The sequence below is a fragment of the Falco biarmicus genome, chromosome 8 (assembly GCF_023638135.1).
Source record: "Falco biarmicus isolate bFalBia1 chromosome 8, bFalBia1.pri, whole genome shotgun sequence".
NCBI classification, from domain to species: domain Eukaryota; kingdom Metazoa; phylum Chordata; class Aves; order Falconiformes; family Falconidae; genus Falco; species Falco biarmicus.
Genome location: NC_079295.1, coordinates 47001566 through 47016200, shown reverse-complemented (window position 1 = coordinate 47016200; position 14635 = coordinate 47001566).

Below are 14635 nucleotides of genomic sequence, written 5' to 3'. Positions count from 1 at the left end.
TTAAATTGAAAAGGGGAAGGTTTCCATCTGAAATTGGGCAAATATGAGACTTCATCAAGGGAAGATAATCACTTTGTGGGATAATAATGAGGCTTCAGCTTATCAGTTTTGCATGGAGAATCCTTAATACGCCTGTAGCGGATTTTGCTGCTGTGAATGGTGTGAGAGACAACTCAATAAGAAAGCTAATGGAGAGAGAAAAGCCGCAGCAGCCCCCAGCCTTGGCTCTTCCCTGGCCCAGAGGCAAAAACCCACCTGGCATTGGAGAAAAATGTCAGGAAAATGAAAACAAATCATATAGATTGCAATGTGTCTGGCCGGGGGGCAAGGCTCTGCCTTGATGGCCCCCCACCTTGCTCTGCCAGCGTGTCCCATGTCTTATTGTGGGGGATAAAGGTGCTGATGCCCAAACATGGTGCCCAGCCTGCTCTCCACCAGGACCCCTGCCCAGGTTCCCAGCCGGGCAGGCTGGGATCAGCAGGAGTTTTTCACTTGGTCTCACTGCCAGCTGGGTTAGCCCCAAAGAGGATAAAAACCTGACTGGGTGTGTGAAGGCACGCGGGGATGAAACGGGTGAGGTCTGTCTGGCATGTTTAGTGTGCTGCTCCCCATCCTACTCCTCTAGCCCAGGGGGTTCCCCAAGCGCAAGGGATGGACGGAGACTCGCAGACCCTCAGCATCCCCCAGGAAGCCTCAGCCAGGGCAGTGCGGGGTGGGAAGCAGCTGACACGGCCACAGCCACAGGCTCTCTCCGGGGAGGAGTGGTGGCCCCCGAGGGGGATGGCGGTCCCCAAAGCCACCCTGGCCCAGGGGCTGGGTGAGAAATGGGCCAGTGGGTACTAGAGCCAGGTCCTGCACCCGAACTCCCCCTGCTCCAGACAAAGGCCCATCTTCAGCCTGGGAACTCAGCCCTAACTGCCTTATAGTCCTGCTGATTTCCAATGAAATTAGGCAAAAGGTTGGGTTTCAGTTGGAGACTTCGTTTTCTCAGGAGATAAAAGGGAAAGAAAAAGAGGAACCTGGAGCATTTGATTCAGTTTAGCATTCAAGGAAACCTTCTTTTCCCAAATACAGTCTGGAAATGACTCGGTATTTTCCTCCCCAATTTGTGCCCACTGTTTGCATTGATTTCCACTTTCTGATGAAAAAAGCACGGCTCACGGAGCTGCCACCTCTTTGCATGGCTGCAAATGTGTCCCTTTAGAGCAGAAAATGCTGCCTGGGCACCAAGCTGACCCCCTGCCAGACCTGCCCCAGCGGGGACACAGCCACCCCACGGCTGGGGCCAGCTCCCACAGCTGCCCAGGCAGGTCAGGCTGCAGGCAGAGGAGAGCCAGAAGGGCCCATTCGAGTTTCCTCATAAATCCCCCATAAATTCGTACTAAAAAAAAACATAAAAAACCCTCTCAGCATCCCGGCACTCAGGGATGCTGTGGAGACCCTGCCAGTGGGGTGCTGGACGCATCCCCGGGCTCAGCTCTGGGGAGCCCCGGCACAGAGGTGCCCCAGCACCCCACCTCCCCCCTCTTTCCCTCCTGCTTTGGGGAGCCCTTTGGGCAATGGGGTCCCCCCTGCACTGCTTGGGGCTTGTCCCCCAGTGCCCGGGAGCCCCCAGAAGTGTCGGGACAAGTCTGTGCACAGCCCTGGGGATTTGGGACCTGAATGCTGCAGCGCAGGCCTGGGGTGGAGATGTCACCTAGCCGCGTGTCATTCACAATTCAGATAATTAACAATAAGATCATGTAATTGGCAAATCCTCCTGCTCTCAGTTCCTCTTTTACAGCTGCTCCAGGCCGTGAGCACCAAAAGGACAAACCCACCCTGCACATATCAACAAATCATTCCAACAAGCCTCTTAAAACATTAACTTGCCCAGACCCTGCGCATTTAGAACACAAATGGCTCGAATCCCGGCATTGAGATCCAGCACTATGGGCATTGAGACCCAACACCACAGGCATCTCAGAGAACTAGTGAGGAGGAGCCAAGCCAGGTCAGGGGAGGTGCTGGGCAGCCCCTTCTGCCCCCCTGCAGCTGGGTACCAAGGAAGGGGCTTGGCATCAGCCAGTGGAGAGATGTTGGATCTCAACTGCTTGGAGAGAACCAAGAAGGTCTTAAAATCTCTGAGTGTAAATAGAACATAAACCCAGCGCTGGGCTCTTTGCAAGAAGCCCCAGCCATGCTAAAAACTGGAGATAAGCAGGATACATTTGTGGAATCAGATGTTTCCGTTTTATTAAAGCCGGAGGGATTTCGTGGTGTGCCCTCCAGCTGTGCCAATACATGGAGGGGCAGGAGGTTGGCCCCAGGGAACAGGCCAGATTTTGGGTGGCTGAGGCAGGGCTCCTGTGGCACTTTGAGAGCATCTGTTTGGGTGTCTGGGTGTGATTTGGCAAGGAATGGGGGTTTCAGAAAGAAACCATGATTGCTCTGGGCTGCTCCGGCTCTGGTGTAGCTCAGGGTAGGAAGGTGGAGGGGCTATGCAGGTGCCAGCAGCGATAAAATAACAATAAATGTCTAGGTGTTCCATCCCTGCCTGCCTTTGTACAGTAGCTGAGGGATTTAAATCATTGCTAATTTTCCAATAGTGGACTGGGGGTGTTGGGAGGTGTGGGGTGTGATTGGGGCATTTTTTTCTTTGGTTTTAGGAAATAGAATGTACCATGGAAATATTTTTTTGGAAATTAGTTGACCTGCTGGCCTTTCCTAGGCCATCTCCCGGCAGGGTGGATGGTCATGGCTGGGGGAGGACACCGCGGTCACCACAGGGTCCCTGCGTTACACCTGTGCCCCGTGCACTAGGGCACCAACTCTGCGGAGGAAGCAGCCCGCAGCTCTTCATGCTTTTTCCCATCTCAGGAAGGGGAAAGGGCAGGGGAGGGCTGGCTGGCTGCCCCGGCTCTGCAAACCACTCCTAGTCAGGGTTCAGGCTTGTTCTTTGAACAAGGGGTTTCTTCCAGACTTGGCCACGAGTCCTGCTGGCCACGGGTCAGCCCTGGGCAGGGTGGGTTTTGATGTGCAGAGCAGTAAGTGGCTGTAAATACAAGCCCTGCTGCTAGCCCGGCCGGTGCAGCAGGGGCTGGGCACAGCCTGCGGCAGTGAAGCCGCTGCTGGCGAGCGCAGAACAGACCTGTGCCTGGTGTGCATCTATTACACACCTACAACAGCAGAAAGGGCATCTTCCCTTCAACAATGAAGGGCAAAACTCACACGTGCCACAAGCAAATCACCTGTACATTTAATTTACAAAAGCAATTAAGCTTATTCTCTCCCCTGGTTGCTGAAGCCAGGACAAGCAATGGGTATTTTTCTACTGTTGCGCACTCAGATGACCTTTGTTGCCTCTAACGGCATCGCTTCCTTTTTTGACTTGTCAAAATAAATTGCTTTTTGCATGGAAGTTATAGTCTCCAGGTTTTGTCAGGCAGATCAGCTCCCGGCCTCAGCCATGCAGGGGGATGCAGCCCCTCACCAGCCCCCCCGGAGCATCCCCAGCCGGCTGCTGGAGCCTAGCCATGGTGCAGAGGTATAGCAAAGGGTGGGCGGACGTATTCAGCTCCAGGGATGGATTCTGACAGCTGGAAGAATTGCATCTCCATAGGAAGCACAGGGACCCCCAGCCCCGGCCTGGGGCTGCTGGTCTGCCCGTGGTGAGATAAAATCCAGATAATGTGTCTTTCTGAGCAGCTGCCCAGCAGCAGGGGGAGGTTAACTGCAGGCAGGAGGTTATCCCAGGTGCTGCTCACCCACAACTGATGTTCATCACGTCTTAAGGGACCAAAAGCAGCTGCCCCTGGTGGAGGTGATGGCAGAGCAGGTCATCAGGTCATTGACCCCAGCTGGTGGCTGTGGTGAGGAAGCCCCCCTGCCACGTGCTCACCTACAAATGGCTCAGAGGGGGAGAGCCCAGCCCACAGTGAACGACAGGGCAGGGTAAGTTATGTTCCCAGGCAAGGAGAGCACATGTGTTACTTGCCTGGCCCTGACACCCTGCCGACAGCCAGCAAAGCTGTGCTGAGCTGAGGGATGTGGTGGTGTAAGATGCTGTAGCTGTGCTCCTGCCTGCTCTCCTTCCGTGCTGGGGTGCTGTGAGGTCCCTGTGCCCCGCACAGCCCAGCCTGGTGCGGCTGTGGGATGTGGATGGGATGGGTGCAAGGGGAGCTGAAAGCCAGTGGGGTTTGCATGGGCTGCGGCTGCGCACACAAGGTGAGCACATCAGCAAGCACAGGGTCTGGTGGCTCCAGCTGAGCTATCATGTCTCCTTTTGAAGCCTGTTTGGTGTTTCAGCAACAGGACAGAAACCTCACAGCCTGTGTCAAAGGTGTTTATGTCTGCTTTAATTAAGAAGCCTGAGGATGCTGCAAAGCCGCTCTGAGCATGTCAATGCTGTCCCCCCTCCAGGCTGCTGGGCTGGAAGGAAACCCAGCAGAAAAGGGCTGGCCTGGAGAAAAAATAAATCACCTCCCGGCCATCCCCATGAGAATGCCGGCAGACTCACCTAGGTCAAAGCAGCTCCTCTGCAGGTGAGGTGGCCGTGGACTGGCTGCTCAGCCCTGCTGCAGTGCTGGGGGCGGCTGGACTGGGGCTGCTGAGAGTGATGCGGGCTCATGTGAGCCAAGATGCTTGGTAACATGGCTTTCTGCACCTCTTTGCTTGGAGACCTGACTGCTGTGGCTCTTCATCACATTGATTTGTGGCTTATCGTACTGCTTGGGGCATTGCTGGTGGAGCTTAGGAGCACCTTCCCAAAGGTGGAGAGCCTGTTTTGGGGAGGAGGAGATGTGGTTCCCCTGAGCTACGACAGCTCCCTGGGTGTTGGAGCTGAACCCTGCAGTAAAGTGACCTGCTGCCTGCCAGGCCCTCTCGTGCATCCCCACCCGACACCTGTCCCTCTGGCACTGCAAACAGCTAAATGCTAGTTTTACAGCAGACTTAGCTTTTTTTGTTGTTGTTACTAATATTAAAAAATTAAAGAAAAACGTTGTGGGAAAGCCCTGCCAGGCTGATGCAAAGGAGTCCTCCAGGTGTGTGTCCATGGTTGTATCTATTTTCCATCTGCCAGGAGAGATGGGAGAGTCCCAGCATGGGGCAGGCAGCCACTCCTGGCCTGCACCAGCCCAGCAGCTTTGTAAAGGTAGTTGTGAACACTTGCATGCTTTATGCAGGAATTTGTTTTTTGTATCTAAATTTGGATGCAATTTCTGCTGTAAAGGATGCAGTGTCAAGCCAAAGCCCTCCCTTCAGTGTTGTAGCCCCTCCTTGGAAGCCCCTGGCAGGGCTGAGAGGACAGTCAGGGGACTCCATCACCGTAGTGGAGGCGCTTAATGTTTCTAGAGCTGGGCTTGCATTGAAGCCTTGTTCTCAGTGAGCATTAATGAAGCTTTTCTTGCCCTGAATTCATCTAATCCCTTCTGAGCCCACTGATGGGTTTTGGCTTCCAGAGGCTGTGAGGTTCCCCAGTTTGGCAGTACTTGGAAAATGCCCTTCCTTTGCTCACAGCCCCCTCCCTGATGGCTTGGGTGCTTGAGTGGGAAGGGGAAGGTTTTCCCCCTCGAAGGGTCTGTCTTTCACAGCCCGCACAGGCAGAGCCCCTCCTTACACTGCAGATCCCTTGGGCTTGTCCACCCTCCACAGCAGCTTCCCCAAAAGCTCTGTCAAAGCCCCATCTTGCAGACTGAGCGACAGACACATCTCCTGCTCTTTTGTATCACAGCAAAACCAGAGAAACAGCTTTATAGCTGAAAGCAGAGCAAGAGGCAGCAGAAGCCAGCCAAGATGCGATGAAAGCTGCTGGGGCCATGCGGGGGGTCCCTGCCCAGCCTGCCGCCAGGCTGCCCATGGCCAAGCCACGCTGGCCTCCCCGCAGGCACTGCGGCGGCTGTCGGCAAGCAGGCAGCTGCGGAATTACGCCCTGGCTCTGCCATGCAGCTAAGGCTGCTGGTGCTTGTTGCAGTACAAGGCAGAAGTAATTAGAGCGCTGTGAAAATCACCATCCTGTCCTTGCCTACGGTAAGGTGCCTTCTTCGGGTGCCATTTTAAGGATGATCTAGGTGATGGATGTGTCGCAGAGCAATTCTGATGGATCTCGACCTTCCTGGCTGTGCTTGGTCTGTGGGGTTCCCACTGAGCTGCTGAAGCTCAGTCCTGGTCCGACACCATGTCACGGTTTAACCTCAGGTGGCAACTCAGCCCCACACAGCTGGTTGCTCATCCCTCCCTCCAGTGGGATGGGAGAGAGAATCAGAAAGGTAAAAGTGAGAAAAATTGTGGGTTGAGATAAAGCCAGCTTAATAGATAAGGTGAAAGCCATGCAGGCAAAGCAAAACACAGAATTTGTTGACAACTTCCCTTCGGCAGGCAGGTGCTCAGCCATGCCCAGGACAGCAGGGCTGCACCAGGTATGACCATGACTTGGGAGTACAAGCACCATCACTCAGAATGTCTCTCCCTTCCTCCTCCTTCCCCCACCTTGTATACTGAGCCTGCAGTCGTTCCGTATGGAACGCCCCTTAGTGACTGGGGTCAGCTGTGCCCCCTCCCAGCTCCTTGTGCCCCCCCAGCCCTCTGGCTGGCAGGGCCCGAGAAGCTGAAAAGTCCTTGATTTGGTACAGCCATTACCTAGCAACAACCAAAACCATCAGTGTGTTATCAACATTGTTCTTGCACTAAATCCAAAACACAGCATAGTAACAGCTACTAAGAAGAAAATTAACTCTACCCCAGCCGAAACCAGGACACCATAACTGGCCTGGGAAACTTCATTAACTTCAGGCTCCTAAAGAGGCAATCTGCTTCTATATTTCATGTTACAAGCTATTAGAATACTTTAGAAGCCTGATTATTTGCCTGATTCTTTGCTGCTATATTAAAAAAAAAATTGGGATACTTTAAGAAATTTTCAAAGCAATGAAATGGCCAAAAAGGAGAAATGGCTACATGGAAAGAGGGACATGAGCTCTGCTGGTGGGTGGTAGCTCTTGCCTTGATTACCTGGGAGGTGGGGATTGGGGGGCTCTTGCCCATCCTGAGTCCATTTGATTCCCTTTACAGGAGCAGCATGGCCTTCTATAGACACTCAAGCCTTAGGAAGAGGGTCTCCTTGATATCAAGGTTAACACGCTGCCTTGGTGAGCTGAGGTCACTGCTCCAAAGGTAGTTCTTGCCTCTCAGAGACCTCTGAGCAGGACACTAATTCTCTCAAGTTATCAGCTGCAGCTTCCTCTGATTACATATGGTATTTATTTGGTGACTGGATAATTTGAACCTATAAAGTTATTAATTATGACCTTAATCTGATCCCTGCTTTGTTCCATTTTTAATTAGCTTAGTAAAACTGAAGTCATTTAACTTGGTAATATACTTGCTTAAGTGCACATCTGATTGCATATCCTTTTTATATCCATCAGAAGCACTTGGGACTGGCTCACTCCATCAAACTGCAACCTGGGGCATGAACTCTGAGCAAGCCTCAAGTAATATTAAGTTTACAAGCAGGCTGCTCCACTCCTGAGTGGCTGAGTAGTCCCCTGTACCTGTGTTATAGATGACAGCAGAAGCCAGGGCGCGAATAAAACACCCTGGTGCCAGGCAGTGGGGGAGAAAATAGGAATTTGAACCCCAGTGACTGTGCAATCAAGAACTGGAGTTTTGTGATCAGCACAAGGGACCGTTTCATCTGGACATGGAGTTTAGAAGAGCACAAATCCAGGTGTTTTAGTGGGCATCGCACCACTACTCCTGGGCGGAGGAAGCTCAGCCTGTGCACGCTCTTGTGGCTATCGGTCAGCGGAGACTTGCAAGCAGATGGATGGTTTGGAGCTATCTGCTCTCAGTGATTCTAGTGATGCTCACGGGAAGCTTTTATCCCAGTATCTTGGAAGGAAAACGAAGCTGCTAGCAGAGGGCACGGAGCTGGGCAGTCTTGCCTGCATCTCAGACCTGCCAGCATTAAGACATCCCCAACTGCACAGGCCAGCTGGGCAGCAGGGCTCAGATTTTACAGCCTTTGATGTTGACATCTGACGACTCATTTACGGCCCAAGGGCTCAGATTTCCCTAATCGTGGATCTTGCTGCATTCCTGCTCTCCTGGGTTACACAAGGCAAAAATTTCCTTGGTTTCCCTGTCTGTAAGGAGGGGATAATAGTGATGGCTGCCACTTCTGAGCCCTCTGAGAGCCATGGATTTGAAGTGCTCCCACTGGAAGGGGTTTGCTATTGCTCTCCCCAGCTTTCCTCCATTTAGACTTGCACAGGGCTTCGGATGGCTTCTGTAAATGTAAGGAGATACTGTGGGGCTCTGCCTGCCTGAAAAATACGTGCTGCTGCTCCATATGACAAAGTACCTGTTGCACTATCCCCCAGGGCCACATCCATGCCCAGTGGTAACTGCTGAGCTGATACAGCTACGGTGGTTTGGAGGAGGTGCTGGAGGTAAATGTGTGGCATAGATGAGATTTTTTTAAATAGAGTATTAGCACAAGAAAGTGGCCGTAATTTAATAAAAAGTCGTGTTTCGCCCTTTTTCCTCCCTCCTGACTGCATCACTAGCCCTTGCATGAGCACCTGTCCCTGGCTCTGGCTGAGCCGCAGCAGAGGGCTGGAGCATAGCTGTTGCAAGCTGAGACCAGAGCCTGTGCAGGTTTACCAAAATCGCATTGCAGTCGCACCTTACGTGGGCAGAGGTGCTGGGATCATTAGGCACGACGGTGCTAATGAAACAGAACCACTTCCCTGCCACGTTTTCTACTTTTTCCTGCTTTATTGCTTAATTCACAGCAGGGCAGTTCTACATCCATCCTCTTGGGACTGAACTGTATTTAATCACCTGTCTCATTAATCCTTGATACTCTGTGTGTAGGCCTTACTAACAGAGCAGTGCAGGAAGGCGGTGCTGAGGTGGAAAGGAATTAAACAGCTTTATCCTGATAGAAAGCCAAACCACCAGTTCCTCATCTTACTGGTTTCACTGGAAGGGACGACCCAAAATCTCCCCAGTGCCTGAGCATCATGCTGCAAAAGGACAGATGCTGCAGAGCCAGAGCAGGGTGATGCTTGTCGCGGAGCGGGATGGACAGGGTTTCTTGCTGGCATCTGTACTGGGCAGGTTCTGTTAAGGCACATTTGTCCCTAACCCTTGCTTTGGGAGATGTTGGCGCCTGGCTGGTGGTACAGGTGATGGTTACCATCTCCAAGTTATCTAGGGTGAGTTTTTCCTTCAGCTTGCATCTTTTTCCCTGGAAAACGCAGGTGGCAGGACCTGCCCCCAAGCAGGACTCGCCCCCTGCTTGCTATGGGGCAAGGGGTGGCCCCCATGCCCACTGGTCTGGGGCTGTGGTGGGGAAGGATGTGGCTGCAGAGGACTGCCAAGGTTACAGGCACCGTCCTCATCGTCCTTGTTTCTAACCACTGCTCAGGGCGATGCACCACAAAGCAGCCAAGCAAAAGGCACTGGCATTTCAGACCCCTCTCAATGCCCACGGTCCCAGGACAGGGTGGATGCAGTTTGTTCCCCACAAAGAAGTAGGGAAGAGGGGACCCCAGTTGGTGGTTCTCTTCTTCTGGCCTAGATCAAGCAAGTGAAGGAACTTTATTTGGCTTCAAACCATCCTTCCACATCATTCTGCCCATGCCACTGCCTGTCCTAGGCAAAAGCAGTGAGGAAATCAGTAAGGGAGAGAGACTTCGCGCAGCCATAATTATTTTTTTATGTCCAAAAGCTACACAAAATTCTTCCAGTCCCTGCCCAGCAGTCATGCAACGCTTGCTGTCTTTACATGTCTCATCTTTGCTCTCTCTTTCATCTGTGCTTGTTGCTCCTCATGCCATGTGTCACCAGAGATTACAGTCTCTTCCTTCACCAGGCAGACACCTGCAATGCCCAATCCCTACGCCGGGCCCTTGGCAGCTCTTCCAATTCACAGGGAAAGGATAAAGAAAAAAAAAAAAAAAAAGAAAAAGGCAAGTTTAGGCAGACAGTCCTCCTCCAGAAGAACTCCCACACGTTTTCTCCTAAAAACTGTTACTTCCCCAAAGCATCCCTTTGACACAACATCTGTGGGTCTACAAAACCTGTCCTTTCTCCCTAATCTGCCAGAAGCAGCCTGTACCTAATGAACCACCCACCCCACCTAATTGGTGATAATTAATAACCAGGCATGAAAGCAACATTTGAAACACCTCAGGATTGCAATAATTTGGGTTTGACCACATCCTTGTGTGAACTGGCTCTGCTCTGGCATGCTTTCACCCTGCTTTTGGGCACTACTCCTTCCTCCTTGTTCTTTGTTACCCCATCCCGGTCTCATCACTCTCGGGCATTGTGCAAGCAGTGGGTGATGGGGACCAGCACGCTCTGCTCTGGCAGGACAAATTAGGTTGTTTTTTTCCCAGCATTTCAGCTATAAATAATTGCACATTTTAAAACTCCATTTCTGCCACAAGACTCTAGAGGAAAAGGTTTGGATCTGATATACAGATATATTTTTAAAGCAGCGAGAGATTGATTTGTGCTGCTCCTGCTCTGCTGACACCTGCATTCGGTCACCTCAGAAAGGCTCAGCCTGTTCCTGCAGAAAGGCGAAACTGCTGGCTCCTGAGCAGCCCCGCTGGCGCAGCTGTGCTTGGGGACACGGTGGTGGCCCAGCCCTGGCAGTGGCCCTGCTCCGGACAGGTCACAGCATCACGCCGTTGGTCCGGGGCACCTCACAGCACAGCAAAGCAAACACCAAGGGTGGCCGAAGCTGGGGCAGCGAGATAGCCCTTGGTGGGGACCTGCCCCAGCTTCGGCCCATGTCCCCTGGGGTGGGCACGGAGCAGACCTCCCCCGTGCTTCAGGGTGTTTCTGTGTCTTACCTGGAACAACAGCTCGGAGCCTCAAGGCCTTTTAATTGGCTCTTCCTGCGGTTGCTTTCTGAAAAGAACAATAGTGGGAGGTTTATGTTCCTTCTCTTTTTTCTTAATTCGATCTTTACAGTGATGTTACAATTGCTTAAGTGGAGCTTTCCCTGACGCGATGTCAGGGTAAACTATGTGGCAAAATAACAGCTAGCTGAATTAGCGCTGTGTTTTCTGCTGCTGTTGAGCATTTGCAACAATTACTAATTTTCTAGTGCCTCAGTGGGTGGAGTGTGATCCTCTCACCAGCTCGCAGCTCTCCGGTCCTCTCCATGCTCTGGATGGCACCAAGACCTGGCCAAAGCGCAGCACAAGCTCCTGGCGTGGTTTGAAGTGCCTGACGTGGTGCCTGCAGCGCCTGCTCCACAGCAATGCCACCAACGGGTCCCACCAACAAGCTGGTGAGCAGGAACATGCTACAGTTGTCAGTACTTTCCCAGAAAGATCCAGAAATACACAAGTACCAGGTATATACGTTATCTTCCCTCTTTCATACAAGACAGCCATACACATGAGAAGACTGAGACCCTTTATTTTCTGAGAAGCCACATGGACAGCCCTGCTTGTATCTGAGCCGGGCGCAGGAAGCCTGGGGCATGTCTATCCATTCTGCTCACACTTGAAGGCTATGTAAGTAACCCAAGGTAGCTCCTCATCCCAAAACTAGAATTTCTCTGGATTTGTTTAAACCATTGGACAAAGTGGGTTAAGCAGGGAGAGGAAGGAGTTTCTTCTCCGGTATGTTCTTGAATGAGAAAGCCAGGGCAAGGGATGTGCACAGGCTTGGATGGATCCAGACAGATAGGTGAGACTTTCGTATTTCTACCTCTGTGTCAAGTGTGCAAAAAAATGTCCTGTGCAGTGACCAAGTTCCTGGAGAGCTGGGGGTGGTTGCTCAGAGGCATGGGAAAGCCCCAGACACACCATGTAAGAGACGTCACTGAACCCAGCAGGCTTCTTTGTAAGTCAGTTACCTTCTCCTCCCTCACGTAAGAAAGGGCAGAGATCAGCAGAAAAAAAATTGCTGGGTATGGTGCTCATCCTCTTGCTACGATACCACAGGAGGTGAGAAATGCTCTAATTTTTCTCCTGGTTAAAAAGGACCCTAGTTGAAGGATTTATTCTTGTTAGAAAATGCTGTCCCATCCTTCCCCCACTGCAGGGTACAGACACGCAGCATGATCACTTGCCCATACGGACAAGCTCAGAGATGGGAGGAAATGTGCTTTTTCCCTGATGACTTTCCTCCCAGTAATCTTAGCTGCTATTTGTAAAGGCAGCCGATACCGCATCCTCAGACAAAATCTGCTTTTCAAGTGATGATGTCCCTCTTTATAATAAATGCTGCCAACTCCCAGAAGTGATAGCTCACAAACAATCAGTGAGAGGACAACGGGAATGCTCTTTGAGATGCTGTGCAGAATAGATCATCCACTGCACAGCAACAAATCAAGTTTAGGAAGAAAGAATTTGGAAACAAATTACCAGCAAGATATTTCAAGCTGACAGCAATTTGGAGCAACTTAGGTCTGTCTGGTAAGAACTGTATTCCTTTTATTTCCCTGTCAATAGCAGCTACCTTATAAGATTGGTTTCTCGTTGATAATTCTCGTCTGGAACAGAAACTCCTGAGAGTACACTTGAGTTGATAACTCTCTCTTTGATCACATTTCGGTAGCAATGCTTTTCACCTTGATGACAGGATTTCTCCCTTTGGATGAAGTTTTGATGCCTAAAAAGCCACATGGTTGTGGGATTTCCAGCCTGAGGGCCTTCTGGTGCAGTGTAGGCAGCGTGGTCCTGGACTTAGACTCAGGGCTGGAAATGGTGGAGATACAAGCTTGGGGTGGGAGCTGTAGAGATCCAAGCACTAACTTGCTCTGCCTCAGTTTCCCTGCTACTACAACAGTACAAAACCTGCTTGTATGTCTGTCTGTCTTCATGGGAGAGATATAATTACCTGCTAGTAATACCTTCTCATCAGAAATGCAGAAACATGAAGGATTAAGGCTGCTCCTCAACATCAGCCTGCAGTGTTGAGAGGTGAGGACATCACCTAGATGTCCTAGGTGTACCTAGGTACACCTAGTGTACCTAGAGGAGCGATGTGGAGCTTCGCACGACATGTGCCAGTTAGCAGGAGCACACAGGGAAGGGGATACCAGACATGGTGCAGCCACAGGCTGAACATACACACGCAGCCAGGACCAAGCCCTGCCCTTGCTCTGGCTTAACGTAGCAGGTGAAGCTCAGGTGCAGTTTGGCCGAGATGCTTGGGTGGTGGTGGAAGTCAGGAGTGATTTCTCCAGCATCCTGTTGACATAGCACTGAGGACTCATCTCATGCTAAATGTGGTGCTAGATGTGTTAATTAGAGGCAGGTCATTAATGTCTGTCAGTAAGGATGAGAGAGGACGTGGCAGGGAGAAATGTGTTGGTGGTAGAAGGGAATGCAGCAGCGCTGGCATGCCCTGAGCAGGAGGGACATAAAAAGAGTGCACTAGCCTGTAATTTGCCTGCAATTTCTCCTCAGGAAGCAATGAAAGTTTACGACTAGCCATGGCAATGCTCGTGTATCTCTTCCAGACAGTGGCAGATAAAAATAGGTTGGAATTATACTGAGAAAAAGAGAATTTTAACATTCCTTTGAAAACTCTTTGTGGCCAAGTACTTAGTAAACAGCCAAGTACTGTGGCTGACAGCCGTTTTGGTTGCCCTCAGTTTAGTGCAAGTCAGGCCCTGCTCATCTGCCGAGCAGAGCAATTCAACTAGTCTAATCTCTTGAAATGGAAATGAAAGGATTCTTTTTTTTTTTTTTTTTTCTTTCTGGTTCAGCAAAGCCCTAGCTCCCCTTGGAGGTCGAGTCAGCCTCCGGACAGGAGGACTGTTTCCATGTTGTTTTCTGAATTGCCTCACTTGGTGCTTGAGGACAGCTTTTACCTTGCTGAAGCCCCGTGCGATGCTGCTGAGCTTCCAGGGAGCCTGAAGGGGAGTTTGATGCTCCAAGTGTAGGGTCAGGTGCTGTCAGTCTGGGATTTCTTTCCTCCACTGGCTTCTGCTTTATGTCTGGCATTTGGGAATAGTTGGGATGGTTTAAATTTGTAGCTTAAGTTGTGGTCCTTTAACACCATAAATTAAAATCGCCCATTACTTGTTTTGCACTGCGTCCCCTCTGGATAAAGAAAGCAATCTACGATGCCTATTTATTCAAGCGCTGCCTTAGAAACTAAAATCTTATTGTCTGTTCTCCACGGATATGAAATACTCAGTGATGTAACAGAAGCTCCGTGTAAAATTAAGAATTTTTTTTCCCCAGTGCCCTTGGCTAAGCTTTCCTTCCCTGCACAGACCCACCTCTCAGGGAACCACATTTCAATGGTGCTGTATGCCCTTAGTCTTCACAGCATTTTAGGATCTTTCCAGATGGAAAGTGCCATAGAAATGTAAAACCTTATTAATTAAAGGCTGAAATAGATGCAGTGTGTGGAGGTCAGTGACTCATGCAGTAGGATTCTCAGGCTTCTGCTATGCATTGCCTCAGGGCACTTTTTTGAATGTTCCCTTCTCTGGGGCTATGACAGTTTATTATACAAAGGCTGTGTGAACTAGAGGTGAATGCAAACTACTCTGCTAAGCTGTTCCCTAGTTGGCAAAGCAGCAACCAGTGAACCCACTTCATGCTGACCCTTTTGGGACAGCATAATTTCTCCTCATTACAGTTTCTGCCTGTTTTTTTCAGGA